Here is a 22,239-nt window from a genome sequence, read left to right as displayed (position 1 = left end):
TAAATCACAAAATTCTTTTTATTATTATAGCAAATACTTTTCATGGTATTTGACATAACAAAGAACTATTTCTTGAAAAAGGGTCAAATCTGTGAAGATAAGATAGTCAGGATGAAGTCTTTCTTTAAAAAAAAAAAACCACCACACACAAAACCAAACAAATTAAAGAAATAAACTGCCAAAATTTACATTTCATCTAATAGCAAAGTATAAAAATACAAGTGACAGAATAAAAATATAGCTAAGTAATGTATTTAATAAACTTTGATTCTATGCACCTGACTTGTTGCTAATGGTCCTTTGTCCTTCCATTGTTATATATGTAAAACTGTTATGATAAATAATTTAACAATAGCCTCATAATACTGGGAGGTTAAAAGGAATTACTGAAAAGTATTTGAATACTTTATAAATACTACTAAAAATGTTTATTTCATTATATTTTTGTCTTGCTTTAGTAAAGGTGTCCTTTGAAATAAGACACTAAATGTTTCTTATTATTGTCTCAACAACTCTCAAATAGAGATGTTCATTTTCTTCCTAAGTGATAATCCCAGTTTATCAACAATTTCTGATTAAGACAGAAAATAAATTCTAGAACAGTCCTACCTGAGGAAAAAAGAGAGAACCATAGCACAAATGGGAAATTTCCTAGACTTAATTCAATGAACTTATAGACTAGATGACATAATATTTTGTTGCTCTAACACTTTTCAAGTATCATTTTGAAATCTTATTTTATCTCACAGAAATAGAGAAATAGAAAAAGGAGGAATTTTGTTTCTGTAAACATTTGCAGTGCCAGCTGCTTCTTAAATAGATTTTTGCTCTCTATTGCTCCCCTTAAGAGAACTGCTCCAGTGTACAATAATTTCTTTCATGTTCATGTTCAAATCCAAAAAGAAATCAAGATTTTTCTGTGAAAAGACAAATCCCCAAGTAATGTAAAAGCCTTCTGTAATCAAAGGACTGTCCACATATTCCAAGTATGTAATCAATCTCTATAGATTCTGATTAATTAAAAATGTTCTCTAGTTACTTATAGCTCATTAGATGTGCTATTTACCTTTGGTAATTCACACTCTTCATTGGTATGATAACTGTGAAGGATGTCCTTGTAATGGTCTTTCAGATCCTCATACAAGGAACAGTCTCTTGGGAGTGAGCAAAGGGTAACACCTTTTCATTCAACATCTGCACTTCGAAATCTTTAGGATTCTTAGCATTTTCAAAATGGCAAATCACAAATAGCAAGTTTGAGGCATAGGGCACAATATGACCACTACGGAACATCCAATGCATTTGTTCCTTGTAACTGTAAGCTGTTAGGGTCTCATCTTTGATGTAGCCCATGAAAGAAAATAATGGAAGAAGGATTTCTGCCTGACCAAACTGGAAGATGACTGTAGAAGAAATTGGCTGAGACATTTGTTTCTGTTCAATTGCTTTGTCCAAGTGTTGAAGGATATCCTGAAAGAGTGCAGCTGGATTGACTATTAATAGTATAGCTATATCCTCTTTTCCAGTATTGTTTCAGATCATTTAAATACTTTAATACCTTTGCATCATCTATGTCAAAAACATTGCACCAAGGAGATTTAACACATTTAAGTGCCAGGTCAAATGAACAGGTGAAAAAAGCTACCTGAATTAAGTCTGCATTTTAATCTCTTACTGGCACTTGCAAAGTAGCTTCAACTTTTTAAAAAGTGTTCTGCATTTCTGGTCCAGTTTTGAAGGCATCTACATGGTAAAGAGCCATAGCACTCTTTTCTTTCTTTTCTTTTTTTTAATTTTAAGACACTTTATTGCTAAAAATTCTAAACATCATCTGAGCCTTCAGCTTGTCATAATCTTTTTGCTGGCGGAGGGTCTTGTCTCAATGTTGATGCTGGTGATTGATCAGGGTGGTGGCTGTTGAAGTTTGGGATGGCTGTGGCAATTTCTTAAAATAAGACAACAATAAAGTTTGCCTCATCAATTGACTCTTCCTTTTAGTTTGCCACATCATTTGTCTCTTCCTTTCATGAAAGATTTCTCTGTAGCATGGGATGCATAGCATTTCTTTCTACTTCAGTTAGAAACTTCTCACATTAGTTTATCATTAATCCTTGGAAATCCACACTCCTTTTCAGCGACGTCTGGTGGTGGCAGTCCCAGGTGGTAGTGCTGCTGAAGCCCCTTCAGGAAAGAGGCGCCACAATCCACGCAGCTTGGAGCTTGTGACGAGCCACAGGCGACCGTAGTTCTCACCGCTGAAGAGAGAAAGGAAGAGCGAGGCCAGACGCACCACCAGCTGTCGCCATGTCCTGCCGGCCCTTCTCCACCGGCTGCCCGTCCATCCAGTCCACCTACCACAGCGGCCAATCTGCCAGCGCGGCACTCAGGTCGCGTCCTCCGGGAGCGCTGGCTCTGCTACCACCTGGGGCCTGCAGCAGCCCGTGTAGCTGTCCAGCTTGCGAATTTGTTTGGCCGCGGGGTAGCAGGTGCCGTGACGGATGAAAGCGGCAAGCTGTACGGGGGTGCAAGTCCCCTTCAGCAGCTCCAGGTCCCGCCGTTGCGCCTCAGGGTCGGGCATCAGCCCTGGATTGGCATCCTCTAGCGAGTCTTGGTGCCGAAGTAGGGGCTGAGCGCCCTAACCACTGGATCTCCAGGCTCCAGCCACAAGCAGCACGCCAGCGACTACAGCAGCGCCGCGCTGCGCTACGGAAGCCCCGAGGAAGTGGCAGGGGTCGCCGAGCATGATGTGGCATGTACCCCGGAGGATGACAAGGCGGCCGCTCCACACTGTTTTTCATATTGAAAAGATGTGTCAACATTATTGGGAAGGGGGTACAGCTGATTGATGTTCTTGAAGAAGCTGTTCCCTATGGTTTGGGGGACTTATCTGCCATAGGAACACACTGGAGGAAATAAGTTTCTGAAAAATAAACTTATGAAACATTTATAGAGTCTCAGATGGGGATCTGAGTATTCTTTAGGATTTTCAGGACTACTGTTGATTTGAGCTTGGTATATTGTGGTCATTTGGAATATCTAGATATAACCTCCAGGATAGACTCTACTCATTTGAACTCTCTTAGCCACTGAAACCTTCCTTTCTTACATTTTCTTTCCCCCTTTTAGTCAAGAAGATATTCCAAATCCCACAATGCCAGGGCCAGGCTCATTCCTTGGAGTCATGTCTCATATAGCCCAAGGAAACTCACTCTCCTAGGAGTCATGTGTCACATAGAGGGGAAGGTAATGAATTTATCTGCAGAGTTGGGCTTAGAGAGAGAAAAGGCACAAAAAAGGTGCTGAGCAACAAAAGACATTCTCTGGAAGTTACTCTTAGACATAATTACCAGTAGGCTTAACCCACCCTTTTCAGAATTAATTTTCACAAGAGCAAGCCTCAAGATTGAGGGCTTGATTTATTAAGTAGGGGTTCCCAAATTTCACATAGCATATATTCTGTCCAATAAAAAGTGTCTCACATTATCTTCACTTAGTTGTACATGATCACCACTCTCAATTTTAACCAGTTATCATAACCCAAAACACCTAAAAGCTCTTACCACCCCTCAGTTACTTATCGCTAGTATTATGGGGGAACTAGTAAGGTATTCCTATTAAATACAGTCCATAGTATGCAATACATAGTTTTTTGTATTTCCCACTCTGTTCTTTACTCTTTGCACCAGACTCATACCTTAGAAGTAGATTGTACAAGAATCTATTTATACTTGTAGCGATACTATGTGAGATGCATGCCCTTAAGCAAGCCCTTTCCATCGTGTTTGGCTTCAATACAGCACTAAAAGTTATAATCCCATTAACAAACTATCATCACCTTTGTCCATTCCCATACCTTTATGCGCAACCTCATTAACAAGTCTGTATATATTTGGTAATCTTTCACCCTTCCTGGCTTCTATCTGTAGGTCCTCTCTATTCTGCATTTTAAGACTGTGATTTTACATAATCTAGGGATTCATATTAGTGATATACAATATCTCTCCTTTAGTGTCTGACTTAATTCACTCAGCACTGTATCTTCAAGGTTCATTCATGTTGCCACATATTTCAGGACCTCATTCCTTCTTACTGCTACATAATTTTCCATTGTATGTATATACCACATTTTGTTTATCTACTCACTGTTGAAGGACACTTGGAATGTGAATAATGTCACTATGAACATCAGTGTGCAAATGTCTGTTCATGTCACAGCTTTCAAATCTTATTGGTATATACCATGTAGTGGAATTTCTGGGTCATAGGGAAACATGATATTTAGTTTTCTGAGGAACTGCCAAACTGTCTTCCACAGTGGCTATAACATTATACATTCCCACCACCAGTGGATAAATGTTCCAACTTCTCCACATCCTCTCTAGCATTTATGGTTTCCTGTTTGTTTAATGGCAGCCATTTTTACTGGCATGACATATCTCATTGTGGTTTTGATTTTCATTTCCCTAAATGCTACTGAAAATGGACAGTTTTTCCTGTGTGGTTTAGCCACTTGTATTTCATCTTTGGAAAAGTGTGTTTTCATATCATTTGCCCATTTTATAATTGGGCTATTTGTACTATTGCCATTGAGTGGTAGGATATCTATATATGCTGCATAGTCAGGCTTCAAATATTCTCTCCCTCTGAGTTGGCTGTATTTTCACCTTTTTTGACAAAGTCCTTTGAGACACAGAAGCTTTTGATCTTCAGGCATTCTCATTTATTTTTTCTTTTGTTGCTTGCACTTTGGGTGTAAGGTGTAAGGAGCTACCTCCTATTATTAGGATGTTTTCCTATATTCTCTTCTAGGAGTTTTATGATACTGGCTCCCACATTGAGGTCTTTGATCAATTTTGAGTTAATTTTTGTATAGAGTGTGAGGGATGGGTGTTATTTCATTCTTTCAAATGTGGATATCCAGCTCTCCTAGCCCCATTTGTTGAAGAGGCTATTCTGTCCCAGTTCAGTGGATTTGGGGGCCTTGCCAAAAATCAGTTCATAAATTTGGAGGTCTGTTTATGAACCCTTGATTATATTCCCTTGATCAATATGTCTATCTTTGTGCTGTTTTGAACTAAAGTCAGGAAATGTAAGTCCTCCCATTCTTGTTTTTAGAATATTTTTGACAATTCCAGGCCACTTTTCATTCCAAATAAACTTTATAACTAGCATTTCAAAGTCTGCAAAGTAGGATGTTGGAATTTTGACTCATATTGCATTGAGTCTGTTGATCAGTTTGGATAGAATTGGCATCTTAATGATGTTTAGCCTTCCTATCCATGAACAGGGAGTATGTTTTCATTTATGTAGGTCCTCTTTAAATTCTTTCAGAAAATTTTGTAATTTTCTCTGTATTCCCTGGTTGAATTTATTCCTGAATACTTGATTCTTTTAGTTGCTATTGTGAATTGGATTTTTTTCCTGACTGACTTTTCAGTTTGGTCATTACTAGTGTATAAGAACATTATTAATTTTTTGCACATTAATCTTGTATCCCAGGACCAGATGGCTTCATGGGGAAAGACGAGAAGCCACTTTGTGCATATGCTTATTAGCTCAAGTAACTTTGTCATCCATTGCTTAGGATTTTCCAAATATAGGAACCTATCATCTGCAAATAATGAATGTTTTACCTTTTCCTTTCCAATTTGGATGAATTTTATTTCTTTTTCCTGCCTAACTGCTCTGGCTAGAACTTCTAGCACAATGTTGAATAACAGTGGTAAGAGTGGGCATTCTTGTCTCAATCCTGATCTTAGGGAAGGCTTTGAGTCTCTCACCATTGAGTACTACACTAGTTGTAGGTTTTCATATATTCCCTATATCATATTGAGGAAGTTTCCCTCAATTCCTGCCTTTTGAAGTGTTTTTATCAAAAACAGGATGATGAATTTAGTTGAGTGATTTTTAGCATCTATGGAGATGATCATTTGATTTTTGTCTTTGATTTGTTAAAGTGCTGTAATGCATTGATTTCTAGCATACAGAAACATTACTACTTATGTGCATTAACCTTGTTTCCTGCTACTTTGCTAAATTTGATTATTAGCTCTAGTAGATGTGTCATTTATTTCTTAGGGTTTTCCAGTATAAGATCATATCATATCATCTGCAAATGACAGTTTTACTTCTTTCTTTGCAATTTGGATGCATTTTATTTCTTTGTCTTGCTGGATTACCCTGGCTAGCACATCTAGCACAATATTGAATAACACTGGTGACAGTGGGCATCCTTGTCTCTTTCCTGATCTTAGATGGAAGGCTTTCAGTCTCTCACCATTGAGTACTATGCTGGCTGTGGGTTTTTCATATATGCTCTTTATCATATTGTGGAAGTTTTCCTCAATTCCTGCCTTTTGAAGTGTTTTTATCAAAAAAGGATGCTGAATTTAGTTAAATGTTTTTAGCATCTATTGAGATGATCCTCTGATTTTTCCCTTTTGATTTGTTAATGCATTGTATCACTGAGATTGACTTCTTTTCTTTTTTTTATTAAATTCGGTTTTATTGAAATACATTCACACACCATACAATCATCCATGATATACAATCCACTGTCCACAGTATGATAACATAGTTATGCGTTCATCACCACAATCTATCTCTGAACATTTTCCTTACATCAGAAAGAACCAGAACAAGAATAAAAAATAAAAGTGAAAAAAGAACACCCAAATCATCCCCCCATCCCACCCCATTTGTCCTTTAGTTTTTATCCCCATTCCTCCACTCATCCATACACTAGATAAAGGGGGTGTGATCCACAAGGCCTTCACAATCACACTGTCACCCCTTGTAATCTACATTACTATATAATTGTCTTCAGGAGTCCAGACTGCTGGGTTGGAGTTTGGTAGTTTCAGGTATTTACTTCTAGCTATTCCAATACGTTAAAGCCTAAGAGGTGTTATCTATATAGTGCATAAGAATGTCCACCAGAGTGACCTCTCAACTCCATTTGGAATCTCTCAGCCATTGAAACTATTTCATCTCATTTTGCATCCCCCTTTTGGTCAAGAAGATACTCTCAGTCCCACGATGCCGGGTCCACATTCATCCCCAGGAGTCATACTCTGCGTTGCCAGGGAGATTTACACCTCTGGGAGTCGGGTCCGACGTAGTGGGGAGGGCAGCAAATTCACCTGTCAAGACGGCTCAGTTAGAGAGAGAGAGGGCCACATCTGAGCAACAAAGAGATACTCAGGGGGAGACTATTCGGCACCATTACATACAACTTTAGACTCTCCTTTGTGGTAATGAGCTTCATAAGGCAAGTCCCGTGCTCGAGGGCTCAGCACTTCAAACCGCCAGTCCCAATGTTTGTGACAACATCAACACCAGTCCAGGTGAGGATGTCTAACACATCCGCACCTTCCCCCAGATCCTCAGGGCTGGGGAGGGGGAGGCTGTAAATATATTTTTTATTATCTGCCCAAATTACTCTAGGATGTGTCATTATTTCACTCCAGCCTATACTAACCTACCGTATCTCACTTCCTATTCAAAGTTCCATGCAATTGTGGTGTTTGAACAAATCGACTGTAGAGTTGTACCATTTAGAAAATTTAGATCCTGTACCAAATAGATATCTATTCCCTTGGTCTCATATGAAAGTTGAAGTTTTAAAACACAATCAGTTTCAACCTTTACCCTTTGGTCTGGCTTGCCCTGGTCTTAACCAGACCTGCTTCATTCATATCACTAATTGAAGTCTGGGCTCTTTTCCAGCTTTTTTTTTTTTTTTTTTTTTTTTTTGACAGTGGCTGTATGCACTAATACTGACATTCATATCTGCTGGGCTCTAGCTCTGAGTTTCAGGTGTTTCACAGGTATGCATTGTTCCAGAGACCAATCAGGTTATACGCTAGGGGATCAGCATCTCAAAGTTTAGAGATAGGCCTTACAATTCAGGGATAGAGTTAACTGCTGTAAGAGCTTACAATCTAGGGACTATTACAATTATTGTGTCCACGTTACACTATGTTCTAAGATTCAATTCTGAGTTTACACATTTTAGTTAGTCCATATTGGTGAGGCATCATCTCTCTCACCATGTTTTCTCCAACACTTACTCCTATATATATATTTTCCTACAATTTTATAGAGTTATATTCACATATCATACATTTATCCACAGTGTACAATCAGTTGTTCATGGTATCATCATAAAGTTGTACATTTATCACCACAATCAGCACTTGAACATGCTGATTACTACAAGAAAAATTGTTTTTTTTTTAGCAATAAGAAAAAATGATAAAAAGAAAAAGAACATGTCATACAATACAATATACTACTAAGGACAGCAAATAATACCACTACCAAGAATCCCATATTACTCCCCTATATCCGCCTCTCATATACATTTAGCATTGGCATATTGCCTTTGTTACATTTAATGGAGGTATATTACAATGTTACTGTTGACCATAGACTCCAGTTTGCTTTGATTATGTTTTTTCCTGAATACCATCCCTTTTTCAAATTTCTACATGGTTGACATCCATTTGCTTTCCCACATGCAAAAACATTTTTATACTTGTATATTTAGTAACGGTCATTGGCCACTCCAGTTTTTGCCATGTTATACAGTCCCAGTCTTTATCATCTATCTTTACCTCTGGTGTCATACATTCTCCTATCCCACCTCTTTCAGCTTTACTCGCAGACATCTTTCTTACAGTGTACTTACAATACTGTGCTACCATCACACAGTATTATGCTATCTATTTCTGGATCTATGCAATCAATCCTAAACATTCTGTACTCCTTCAGCATCAAATGGCTGATCTCTGCCCTCTTTCTGTCTCCTGGTCAGCTGTGTTGTCAGCTTTTAACTCCCAAAGTTTGTTCATTAATTTCTGTTCATATTAGTGAGACCATACAGAATCTGTCCTTTTGTTTCTGGCTAACTTCACTCAACATAATGTCCTCAAGGTTCATCCACATTATTACATGATCCATGTCTTTGTTCTGTCTTACAGCTGCATAATATTCCATCATGTGTATATACCACAGTTTGTTTATCCACTCGTCCTTTGATGGACATTTGGGCTGTTTCCATCTCTTGGCAATTGTGAATAATGCTGCAATAAACATTGGTTTACAAATGTCTGTTTGTGTCTTAAGTTTCAGTTCCTCTGAGTGTATACCCAGCAATGGAATAGCTGGGTCATATGGCAAATCTATATTTAGCTTCCTGAGGAACCTCCACACTGTCTTCCAGAGTGGTTGCAACATTCTACATTCCCACCAACAATGAATAAGTGTGCCTCTTTCTCCACATCCTCTCCAGCACTTGTCATTTTCTGTTTTTTTGGATAATGGCCATTCTGGTACGTGTGAGATGATATCCCGTGGTTTTGATTTGCATTTCCTTAATAGCCAGTGAAGTTGAGCATTTTTTCATATGCTTTTGAGCCATTTGTATTTCCTCTTCAGAAAAATGTCTGTTCATGTCTTTTGCCCATTTTTTAACTGGATTGTTTGTCTTTCTGTTATTGAGATGCAGAATTCCTTTATATATTCGGGATATTAAACCCTTATCTGATATATGGCTTCCAAATATCATCTCCCATTGGGTAGGATGCCTTTTTACTTTTCTGACAAAGTCCTTTCATGTACAAAAGTGTTTAATTTTGAGGAGATCCCATTTGTCTATTTGTTCTTTTGTTGCTCATGCCTTGGGTGTGAGGTCTAAGAAACCACCTCCTTTCACAAGATCTTTAAGATATTGCCCTACATTTTCTTCTAAGAGTTTTATGGTCTTGGTGCTAATGTTTAGGTCTTTGATCCACTTTGAGTTAATTTTGGTATAAGGTGTGAGATGGACATCCTCTTTCATTCTTTTGGAAATGGATATCCAGTTCTCCAAACACCACTTATTGAACAGGCTGCTCTTTCCCAGTTGCTTCGGCTTCACTGCCTTATCAAAGATCACTTGTCCATAGATGTAAGGTTCTACTTCTGAACACTCAATTCAATTCCATTGATCAGTATATCTGTCCTTATGCCAGTACCATGCTGTTTTAAGCACTGTAGCTTTGTAATATGCTTCAAAGTCAGGTATTGTGAGACCTCCCACTTCATTCCTCTTTCTCAAGACATTTTTGGCTATTCAGGGCACCTTACCCTTCCAAATAAATTTAGTTATTGGTTTTTCTATTTCTGAAAAGTAAGTTGTTGGGATTTGAATTGGTATTGTATTGAATCTGTAAATCAGTTTAGGTAAAATTGCCATCTCAACTATATTTAGTCTTCCAATCCATGAACATGGTATGTTCTTCCATTTTTTCAGGTCTTGTTCAATTTCTTTTAGCAGTTTCTTATAGTTTTCTGTGTAAAGGTCTTTTGTGTCCTTGGTTAAGTTTATTCCTAAATACTTGATTCTTTTGGTTGCTATTGTAAATGGGATTTTTTTCTTGATTTCCTCCTCTTGTTGCACATTACTTGTGTATAGGAACACTACAGCTTTTTACGTGTTGATCTTGTAGCCTGCCACTTTGCTGTATTCATTGACTAGTTCTATTAGCTTTGCTGTAGATTTTTCTGGATTTCCTACATATAGAATCATGTCATCTGCAAATAGTGAAAGTTTTACTTCTTCCTCTCCAATTTGGATGCCTTTTATTTCTTTTTCTTGCCTAATTGCTCTAGCTAGAACGTCCAGCACTATGTTGAATAACAATGGTGATAGTGGGCATCCCTGTCTTGTTCCTGATCTTAGAGGAAAAGCTTTCAGTCTCTCCCCATTGAGTGTGATGTTAGCTGTGGGTTTTTCATATATTGCCTTTATCATATTGAAAAAGTTCCCTTCTATTCCTATCCTTTGAAGTGTTTTCATCAGTAAAGGATGTTGAATTTTGTCAAATGCCTTTTCTGCATCAATTGAGATGATCATGTGGTTCTTCTGCTTTGATTTATTGATGTGGTGTATTACATTAATTGATTTTCTTGTGTTGAACCAGCCTTGAATACCTGGAATAAATCCCACCTGGTCGTGGTGTATAATTCTTTTAATGTGCTGCTGGATTCGATTTGCGAGTATTTTGTTGAGGATTTTTGCATCTATATTCGTTAAAGAAATTGGTCTACGATTTTCTTTTTTTGTAGTATCTTTGCCTGGTTTTGGTATTAGGGTGATGATGGCTTCATAGAAAGAGTTAGGTAGCTTTCCCTCTTCTTCAATTTTTTTGAAGAGATTGACCAGGATTGGTACTAATTCGTTCTTGAATGCTTGGTAGAATTCACATGTGAAACCATCTGGTCCTGGGCTTTTCCTTTTTGGGAGCTTTTTGATGACTGACTCAATCTCTTTACTTGTGATTGGTTTGTTGAGGTCATCTATTTCTTCTTGAGTTAATGTTCGTTGTTTATGCTTTTCTAGGAAGTTGTCCATTTCATCTAAGTTGTCTAGTTTATTAGCATATAGTTGCTCATAGTATCTTCTCATTATCTCCTTAATTTCTGCAGGTTCGGTAGTTATATTTCCTTTCCCATTTCTGATTTCATTTATTTGCATCTGCTCTCTCTCTTTTTTTTTTTGTTAGCCTAGCCAGTGGTCCATCAATTTTATTGATTTTTTCAAAGAACCAACTTCTGGTTTTGTTCATTCTCTCTATTGTTTTCCTGTTCTCAATTGCATTTATTTCTGCTCTAATCTTTGTTATTTCTTCCCTTCTGCTTGCTTTGCGGTTCGTTTGCTGTTCTTTCTCTAATTCCTCCAGGTGAGCAGTTAACTCTTCAATTTTTTCTCTCTCTTCTCTTTTAATATAGGCATTTAGGGCAATAAATTTCCCTCTCAGCACCGCCTTTGCTGCACCCCATAAGTTTTGATAAGTTGTGTTTTCATTGTCATTTGCCTCGAGGTATTTACTAATTTCTCTTGTAATTTCTTCCTTTACCCAGTGGTTTTCTAAGAGGGTGTTGTTTAGCCTCCATATGTTTGTGAATTTTATGACCTTCTGCCTTTTATTTATTTCCAACTTTATTCCATTGTGGTCTGAGAAAGTGTTTTGTATAATATCAACATTTTTAAATTTGTTGAGACTTGCTTTGTGACCCAACATGTGGTCTATCCTAGAGAATGTTCCATGAGCACTTAAGAAAAAAGTGTATCCTGCTGTTGTTGGATGTAGTGTTCTATAAATGTCTGTCAAGTCTTGTTCATTTATCATACAATTCAAAATCTCTGTTTCTTTAGTGATCCTCTGTCTAGATGTTCTATCCATTGATGAGAGTGGTGTATTGAAGTCTCCAACTATTATTGTAGAGGTATCTATTTCTCCTTTCAGTGATCGCAGTGTTTGCCTCATGAATTTTGGGGCATTCTGGCTTGGTGCATAAATATTTATGACTGTTATGTTTTCTTGATGAATTGACCCTTTTATTAATATATAGTGTCCTTCTTTGTTTCTTTTAATTGTTTCACTTTTGAAGTCTAACTTGTCTGATATTAATATAGCTACTCCCGCATTTTTCTGGTTGTTGTTTGCATGAAATATCTTTTTCCAACCTTTCACTTTCAGTCTATGTTTGTCCTTGTGTCTAAAGTGAGTTTCTTGTAGACAGCATATAGATGGGTCCTGTTTTTTAATCCATTCTGCCAGTCTGTGTCTTTTTATTGGGGAGTTTAATCCATTTACATTTAGTGTTATTACTGTAAGGGCAGTACTTTCTACTACCATTTTGTTTTTTGGAATTTATATGTCATATCTTATTTTTTTCTCTCCTTTTACCTTTCCTGATAATCTTCATTTCTGCACTCTTGTCCAACTCTCTCTCTCCTGTTTTTTCCTGTCAGCTTGTAGCACTCCCTTTAGTATTTCTTGTAGTGCTGGTGTCTTATTCACAAACTCTCTCAGTGTCTGTTTGTCTGAAAATGTTTTAATCTCTCCCTCATTTTTGAAGGAAAGTTTTGCTGGATATAGAATTCTTGGTTGGCAGTTTTTCTCTTTCAGTATCTTAAATATATCACGCCACTGTCTTCTTGCCTCCATGGTTTCTGCAGAGAAATCTGTACATAGTCTTATTGACCTTCCCTTGTATGTGATGGATTGCTTTTCTCTTGCTGCTTTCAGAATCCTCTCTTTGTCTTTGACATTGGACAATCTGACCAGTAAGTGTCTTGGAGTAGGTATTTTGGGATCTATTCTATTTGGGGTACGTTGTACTTCTTGAATCTCTAATTTTCTGTCTTTTATAAGAGTTGGGAAATTTTCAGTGAATATGTCTTCTATTACTCTTTCTGCCCCTTTTCCCCTCTCTTCTCCTGGGATACCCATAACACGTATATTTGTGCGTTTTATGTTGTCACTTGGCTCCCTAAGACCCTGCTCATATTTTTTTACTTTTTTCACCATCTCTTCTTTTGTGTGTATGAATTCAATGACCTGTCTTCCAGTTCACTGATCCTTTCTTCTGCCTGTTCAAATCTACTGTCGTGTCCCTCCATTGTGTTTTTCATCTCCTCCATTGTGACCTTCATTCCCATGAGTTCTGCCATTTATTTTTTTAAGTTTATGAATTCTTCTTTATGATCAGCCAGTGTCTTCTTTATATCCTTCAGCTCTTTTGCTATATCTTCCTTCATTTCATCAAATTTATTTAGGGTTAGTTGTCTCCACTCCTGTGTCTCAGCTGAGCTATTAGTTTGTTCCTTTGGCTGGTCCATGTTTTCATGTTTCCTGGTATGGCTTGTTATCTTAAGTTGTCTAGGCATCTGATTTTCGTGATTAGTTTATTTTGGAGCTTGTTTTCTGTCTTTTACCTAGTGGTTTTCTTGTTGGTTGGCTTTGTTCTCTGGCCTCTGTTATTCAGTTCAACTTATTCTAGACCTCTATCTTAGGTTCTATTTAGTTGATCAGAATTTTTCCCCTCTTTCTTTTTCTGTTTCTTGCTCTGCCTCTATGTAGCCTTTTTGTGAGTGGGTCTCCTCAGATATGGTCAACCCTAGTCAGATTTTCCCAGTCTAGTGAGGCCCAGGTCTCATTGGGAGGGTATGGAGTTTTCCTGAGAATGAGACCCTCCTATGAGGCCTTTAGAATTGGTGATTTTCCTCTCCTGTCCAGCAGGTGGTGCTGGCCAGCCCGCAGCTCCCCCAACAGTGTAAGGAGGTATGGAGCCTTTAGTTCTCCTGGTGACTCTGAGCCTGTCAGGGGCATGGCTGACTGAAGCCAGAATCTGAATTCCAGCCCCTGGGGTCTGAATTCCCAGAAGGAGGACTGCCAGTTGAGCTGCACCTCCCTCCACTCTCCCAATCCTCAGAACTCCAGTTGTCTTTCAGGGGCAGTATTCCCTACTCCCCTCTCCTCTTTGGGGCCTCTCCAGGTAGATTCCTTGGTCATCCTGAGTTGCCAATTAAAGATGGGGGTAGAGGCCTTCAGTAGTGAATATAGAATTCAAAGACATTGTGGGTACTCTGTCTCCCCCAAGCCCAGCCTAGTCCCTCAACCTGGGCTTTCTGATAGAAAATAACCACATATATTACTTTTAGATTAAAAAAAAAAATAGAAAAGAAATCAATAAAAAGAAAAAAGGAAAAAAAAAAAGAGTCTCTTTTAAAAGTCTTTCCCCAGCCTGGAAGTTTTGTCAGTGTCAGAATAGAGCATTTAAAGATATGCTTTGGGCTATTGTCTGATCATTACTCTCCAACTGCTTCAGTTCCACCCCTGCTGGGGGCTATTGAAATGCAAAAAGATAAGGGATCAGTGAGAAGCCAGAAGGGACAAAATGTAGGGGGAAAAAAATGGCTTTTTTGGAGTCTGGGAATGGGTGCCCGCTTTTGCGTGCCCACACTTCACAGAGCCCAACCCTTCTTTAGCACCCCAGCTCCCAAAGTTAGTTAATTAATTTGTTAATTAATTCTGCAGTTGAGGCTGGGTTGAGCCTCCCTTCTTGCCCTCAGCAGATTGCTGGTTTTTGGTTTTTTTTTCCCCCCTTTCAGGGAGCTGGCAGCAAGACAGTCTGTGAGGTCTGGGTGGGGAGGGGCGCCAGACCCCTGGTCCAGGGAACTTACAATGTTTGCTGCGATCTCAGCTTTTCCTCCAATTCCAAAATTGTGTCCAATGTGTGACTGGTTACTGGAGACACCGAAAACACTGTTTCATATAGTTCTTGGGTAATTGGCAGCTGCTCTAGGGGAGAGAAGAAATTCTGCTCCTCACCACTCCGCCACCTTGCCCCACCCGAGATTGATTTTCTTAATTGAACCACACTTGCATGACTACAATGAATCCCACTTGTTTGTGTTGTATAATTCTTTTAATGTGCTTTTGGATTTGATTTGCAAGTACTCTGTTGAAAATTTTTGCATCTATATTCATTATGGAAATTGGCCTGTAGTTTTCCTTTCCTGTAGTATCTTTATCTCTTTTTGGTATTAGTGATGTTAGCTTTATAATATGACTTAGACAGTGTTCCTTTATTCCTAAATTTTTTTGCATTAGTTCTTTTTGGAATGTTTGAAAAAATTCTCCTGTGTAGCCATCTAGCCCTGGGTATTTTTTTCATAGGAAGTTTTTTGATGACTAGATCTCTTTACTTGAGATTGGTTTGTTGAGGCCTTCTCTTTCTTCTCAGGTCACTCTAGGTTGTTCAAGTGTTTCCAGGAAAATTTCTGTTTTGTCTAAGTGGTCTGGTCATTGTTGTATAGACGTTCATATTATCCTCTTATGATTTTTAAATTTCTTCAAGATCTATACTAATGAGCCTCTCTCATTTTTTATTTTGTTTATTTGGATCTTCTCTGTTTTGACTTTGTCAGTCTAGCTGGTCTAATCTTGTTAATCTTCTCAAAGAACCAACTTTTGGTTTTATATATTCTATTGTGTTTTTTTCCACTTTTTTATTTTCCAGATCATTTATTTCTTCTTTAATCTTTGCTATTTTGTTTCTTCTACTCAATTTAGGGTTAGTCGAATGTTCTTCCTCTACATTCTTCAGATGTTCAGTTAGGTCTTTTGCTTTAGCTCTCTTTCTTTTTAATGCATGCATTTAGAGCTATAAGTTTCCCTCTCAGTACTACTTCACTGCATCCCATAGGTTTTGATATGTTGTGTTTTCATTTTCATTTTTCTCTAAATATTTACTGATTTCCCTTGCAGTTTTTCTTTGATTCACTGATTGGTTAAAAGTGTGTTATTTTACATCCATATATTTGTGAAAGTTCTGGTTCTTTGGTAGTTTTTGATTTCCAGCTGCATTCCATTTTTATCAGAGAATGTGCTTGGAATAATTTCAGTCTTTTCTAATTTACTGAGGCTTCTTTTGTGCCCCAGCATGTGTTGTATCCTGGAGAATGTTCCATGAGTGCTGGAGAAGAATGTACATCCTGGTGTTTGGGGAAGCAATGATCTATACATATATCTGTTAGGTCTAATTCATTCACCACATTTCTTAGGTTCTTAAATTCCTTATTAATCCCTTGGTCTAATACTATCTATTGAAGAGAGTGGTGTATTGAGGACTCCCACTATTATTGTAGAACTGTCTATTTCTCCCTTCAGTTTTGCCAATGTTTTTCTCATGTACTTTGGAGCTCCTTGATTGGCTGCATAAGTATTTATGATTCACTATTATTATGATTCTTGTTGAACTGTCCTTTCTATTAATATATAATGTTCTTGTTTGTCTCTTATGACATCTTTGCAGTTAAGGTCTATTTTGTCTGATATTAGTATTACTATCCCTGATATATTTTGGCTGCAGCTTGAGTGGAATTGTTTTTTCCATCCTTTGACTTTCAAACCATTTGTGTCACTGGCTCTAAGATGAGTCTCTTGTAAACAGCATATCAGTAGATCAAACATTTAAATCCATCCTACTGGTCTGTATCTTCTAATTGAGTAGTTCAATCCATTCACATTGAAAGTCATTACTGTGAAGGCAATTCTTGAACTAGTCATCTCATCCTTTGGATTTTATTTGTCAGATCGATTTCCCCCATTCTCTTTTTTTACCTATAAGTTGCTCTACTAATACTTTTCACATTTTGCCTGTTTCCAGACCTCTCTTTTTCTTTTTTCCTCAGGTGGTAGAACTCCCTTTAGTATTTCTTGAAGGGTAGCTCTCTTGTTAACAAATTCTCTCATAATTTGTTTATCTGTGAAAATTTTAGTTCTCCCTCATGTTTGAAAGAGATTTGCTGGATAAAGAATTCTTGGTTGCCAATTTTTCTCTTTCAAAATCTTAAATATGTCATACCACTACCTTCTCACCTCTATGGTGACCATTGAGTATTCAGTACTTAGTCTTAGGTGGGGAATCACTTCTCTTGTGCTTTTAGAAATTTCTCCTTCTCTTCAACATTTGGCTATGTGATTAATGTATGTCTTGGAGTGTGTCTGTTTGGATTTATTCATTTGGAGTTCATTGGTCTTTGATTTGCATATTTATGTCTTTTATAATGATTGGGAAGTTTACCTCAACTATCTCCTCAAATACTCTTCATAGCCCTTTACTCTTCTATTCTTCTTCCAGACACAAAACTCTTTCTAGCCCTTTACTCATCACTTCTCCTTTTGGGACACAAAAGATTCATATTTTATGTGCTTTATGGTATCAATCATTTTCCTGTCATCCATTTCAAATTTTTGATTTTTTTTCACCATTTGTTCTCTTCTGCATTCACATCCAAATGTGCTTTACTCTGGTTCACTTATTTTTCTGCCTCTTCAAGTGTGCTGTTGTGGGTCTCTAGTGTATTTTTTATTCATATTTACTGAGATATATTCACATACCAGGCAGTTATACAAAATGAAGCATACATTAAATTATTTACAGTACCATTATATACTTGTGCATTCATTAAAAAAATTAATTTTTGACATTTTAATTACCACACACACAAATAATAAGAATAAAAATTAAAGTGAAAAAGAACAATTAAGGTAAAAAAGAACACTTGGTGCCTTTTTCTCCTATTTTTTTCTTCCCCCATTTTTCTACTCACCCATCCATAAACAAGACAAAGGGGTGTGTGGTCCAAAGGGGTTCCCCAATCACATTGTCACCCCTCATAAACTACATTTGTATACAATCATCTACAAGATTCTGGGTTCTGGGTTGTAGTTTGATAATTTCAGGTATTCAGCTATTCCAATTCATTAGAACCTAAAAAGGGTTGTGCATATTGTGTGTAAGAGTGCCCACCAGAGTGACCTCTCAGCTCCTTTGGGAATCTCTCTGCCACTGAAGCTTATTTCAATTCCTTTCACATCCCCCTTTTGATCAAGAAGGTGTGGTTCATCCCATGATGCTGGGTCTAAATTCCTCCCTGGGAGTCATATTCTACATTGTCAGGGTCATTTACTCCCCTGGGTGTCAGATCACATGTAGAGGGGGGCAGTGATTTCACCTGCCAAGTTGACTTAGCTAGAGAGAGAGGGACACATCTGAGCAACAAAGAGGTATATGAGAAAGGCTTTTAGGAAAAATTGTAGGGAGGTCTAACCTCTCCTTTGCAGCAGTCTTCCCAAGGGCAAGTCCTGTGGTAGAGGGCTCAGCCCATCAAACCACCAGTACCCTATGTGTGTGAGCACATCGACAACCATTGAGTGGGGGAGCCCAATACCCCTGCATTCTCCACCAGCTCTTCAAGGGGGCTCTGCATATTTTCATGGTATTTTTTAATTAACTTTTTTTAAAATCAACTATATCAAAAAAAATTTTAAAATCATACAATAAAAAGTCATTTCCAACAAACCATAACAAGGGAGTCCAACATGTTCCTACCCTACCCCAAGAAAATAACCCAATATAGCAACATTTCTGTGAACTTGTTCCCACCACACCCACCAGAAATTAACAAAACTTAGTCATTCCTGGGCATTCCCAGAATGTTAAACTCACCCACAATAGCTTATCTGTTCTTACTGGGTTATTGTTTCCCCTTCACCAATTGCTCTCTATCACTAGTTCTCCTACATTCTGCATTATAAACCATTTATTTTAGGAGTATGTTGTTTAACCTCCAGGTGTTGGTGAATTTTCTAAGTCTCTGTTATTTATTTCTAATTGTATTCCATTGTGGTCAGAGAATGCGCTTTGAAAAATTTCAATTTTTTAAAATTTGTCGAGGCTTGTTTTATGTCCCAGCATATGGTCTATTCTGGAGAAAGTTCCATGATCACTAGGGAAGAATGTGTATCCTGGTGATTTAGGATGTAATGTTCTATATATATATCTGTTAAAATAAATTTATTTGTCAGATTGCTTAGGTTTTCAATTTCCTTATTGGTCTTCTGTCTGGTTGGTCTATCTATAGGAGAAAGTGATGTGTTGAAGTCTCCCACAATTATTGTGGAAACATCAATTGCTTCAAGTTTTACCATTGTTCATCTCATGTATTTTGTGGCACCTTGGTTGGGTGCATAAACATTAATGATTGTTATTTCTTCTTGTTGAATTGCCCCTTTTATTAGTATGTAGTGGCCTTCTTGGTCTTTCATAACACCCTTGCATTAAAGGTCTATTTTATCTGAGACTAATATTTCTGCTCCTGCTTTCTTTTGGCTGTAGTTTGCATGAAATATTTTTTCTATCCTTTCCCTTTCAATTTCTTTGTGTCCCTGTGTCTAAGATGAGTCTCTCACAAGCAACATATTGATACTTCATACTTTTTGATCAATTCTGCCAATCTGTATCTTTTAATTGGGGAGTTTAATCAATTTACATTCAATGTTATAACTGTGAAGGCATTTCTTGAATCAGCCATCCTATCCTTTGGTTTATGTTTGTCAGATATAATTTTTCCCTCTCTCTTATGAACTTTAGCGAATCAATATTGAAGCTCTTTAGTACTGAACCCTTCTCCATATCTCTGTCTCCTTTGTTTGTTTCTCTGTCAGTAAGGCTCCCTTTAGTATCTGAAGAAGGTCAGGTCTTTTATTAGCAAAATCTCTCAGCATTTGTTTGTCTGTGAATAATTTAAGCTCTCCCTCAAATTTGAAGGACAGCTTTGCTGGATAAAGTATTCTTGGTTGGAAATTTCCCTCTCTCAGAATTTTAAATATGTTATGTCACTCTCTTCTCAACTCCATAGTGGCCACTGAGTAGTCACACCTTAGACTTATGTTGTTTCCTTTGTATGTGGTGAATTGCTTTTCTCTTGCTGCTTTCAGAACTTGCTCCTTCTCATCAGTATTTGACAGTCTGATCAGAATATGTCTTGGAGTGGGTTTATTTGGATTTATTCTATATGGATTCCACTAGACATTTATGCTTTGAGTATTTGTATTCTTTAGATGGTTTGGGAAGTTTCCCCAATGATTTATGTGAATACTCTTTCTAGATCTTTACCCTTCTCTTCTCCTTCTGGGACACCAATGAATCTGATATTTGAACATTTTATTTTATCTATCATATCCCTGAGGTCCATTTCAATTTTTTAAGTTTGTTTACCCATTTTTTCTTTTGTTCTTTCATTTTCCCTTTTGTGGCCCTTGAGGTCACTGATTCATTGCTTGACTTCCTCTACTCTTGTACTATGAGTATCCAGAATCTTTTTAGTTTGATCAGCAGTTTCTTTTATTTCTATAAGATCATCTATTTTTTTATTTACTCCATCAATTTATTCTTTATGCTCTTCTAGGTTCCTCTACATGTCCTTTATATCTTCTGCCATGCTCTTATTCATGTCCTTTATATGCTGTGCCATGCTCTCATTGTTTGTCTTTAGTTGTTTAATTAATTGCTCTGAGTACTGTGTCTCCTCTTATCTTTTGATTTGAGTCTTTGGGTTTGAGTTATCCATAGCATCTGTTTTTTTCATGTGCTTTAAAATTTTCTGTTGTTTTTGGCCTCTTGGCATTTGCTTTACTTTATAGGGTTCTTTTAGGATATGTAGGATTATTCAAAGCCTAATCTCTAATTTGTCAGATCTACAGCTTGGTGGAGTACACTTTAACTAACCAGCAGATAGCATCCATGAGTCACCTATTCCCCTCAAGTCAGTTCTCCCCAACTTTGTCTTTGTCGTGTGTGGGGGTCTGATTCTTGTGGGGTCCAATTAGTGCACCAAGTTTGGGTATGTTGTTGGTACTGTCCACACTGAATGTGAGGCGTGTGTCTGAGTGGTTAGGAAGGTAGGGCTGCTTTAATTATCAAAACTCCCAGGTGTTCCTGGTGATTTAAGACTGTTGAAAGAGTCTAAACCTTCATTTCATTCTTGCCAGATTGTCTCTGCTGCTGACCACCAGGTCATTAGTATTGGCATATGGTCCCTGGGATTTCTGAGTGTGTCCCTCTTCTAAACTGTGCCCTTCTAGGGCCTCTGCTAAGGGAAGGTTTTGCTATGTTACAAGTGTGTGCCATCTCTCAAGGGAAGTTTGGAGCCATGAGGCTGTGTTGGTGCATTCCCAGGCTTCTGTAAGGATGGCTGTATGCAGCATGTTAATTTCCATGTTTTTGCACAGCTTCACCTTCCCTGCTCCCAGACAATTAGCTATGGGTGCATGAGTCTATTGTCCATGCCCAATATTGTGGCATGTGCATGTGTTGCTGGAAATACTTCCCATCACACTGGGTTTTTTGGTGCAGCTCTTGGCTGTGACTCTGGCACTGGGCAGAAGAATTCCCATCTCACTGGGAGAGGGCTGCAAGGGGCATAGTTATTTTCCCCTTCGGGCTCACCTCTGCCTGCCTCAATCTGAGACATACAAACACGGCCGTTACCTCCACCCAAGTTATTGTGCCGCTGTACCTCATTCGTTCAAGCGATTCTTCTGTCAGGAACCAGGTCCGGTTCTTATGTCCCTGTTCGGGTGCCACTTATTGCTGACAGGGTGATGCAGGAATGAGACACGGACACAAAGTTAAGTATCCAGGGAGCAGGGGGCCCACTTGCATCTTGTGCTAAGTGAGCGCTAATGCACCTTTGCTCCAGCTGTTTATCTCTGAAGATCAGGTGTACATGCTAAAGGTCCACAGGCTCAGGAGAGCCCACCAGATACTTATGTTTACATCAGGTGTATACAATCTAGGTTTACATCAGGTGTATACAATCTAGTTTGAGACAATGGTCACAAGACACACATCTTTACAGGGTGGGCCTGCATGGCTATGCAGGCCTGTGGCTCAGCATTCTAAGCCACCACCCCAGATATGCCTCAGGCAACATGGAAGACTTAGTTTCCCACATGGGATATTTTTGAGTAAATCTAAACATTTATTTCCTATTGGTCACTTCAAAAATTATGTGTCTGTTTACAATATTTCACACAAATGAACCAAAACTTAAAC

The 22,239-nt window shown here is 38.0% G+C and overlaps 1 pseudogene; it reads right to left on the bottom strand.

Moving 5' to 3' along the window:
- Window positions 1–1,039: 1,039 nt before the first annotated feature.
- LOC119504838 lies at window positions 1,040–21,705 on the bottom strand (annotated as a pseudogene).
- Between the last annotated feature and the right edge of the window lie 534 nt (window positions 21,706–22,239).

The sequence above is a fragment of the Choloepus didactylus genome, chromosome 1 (genome assembly GCF_015220235.1).
Source record: "Choloepus didactylus isolate mChoDid1 chromosome 1, mChoDid1.pri, whole genome shotgun sequence".
NCBI classification, from domain to species: domain Eukaryota; kingdom Metazoa; phylum Chordata; class Mammalia; order Pilosa; family Megalonychidae; genus Choloepus; species Choloepus didactylus.
Note: the sequence above shows the minus strand (reverse complement) of the source record. Positions and strands in the feature narration are given on the sequence as shown.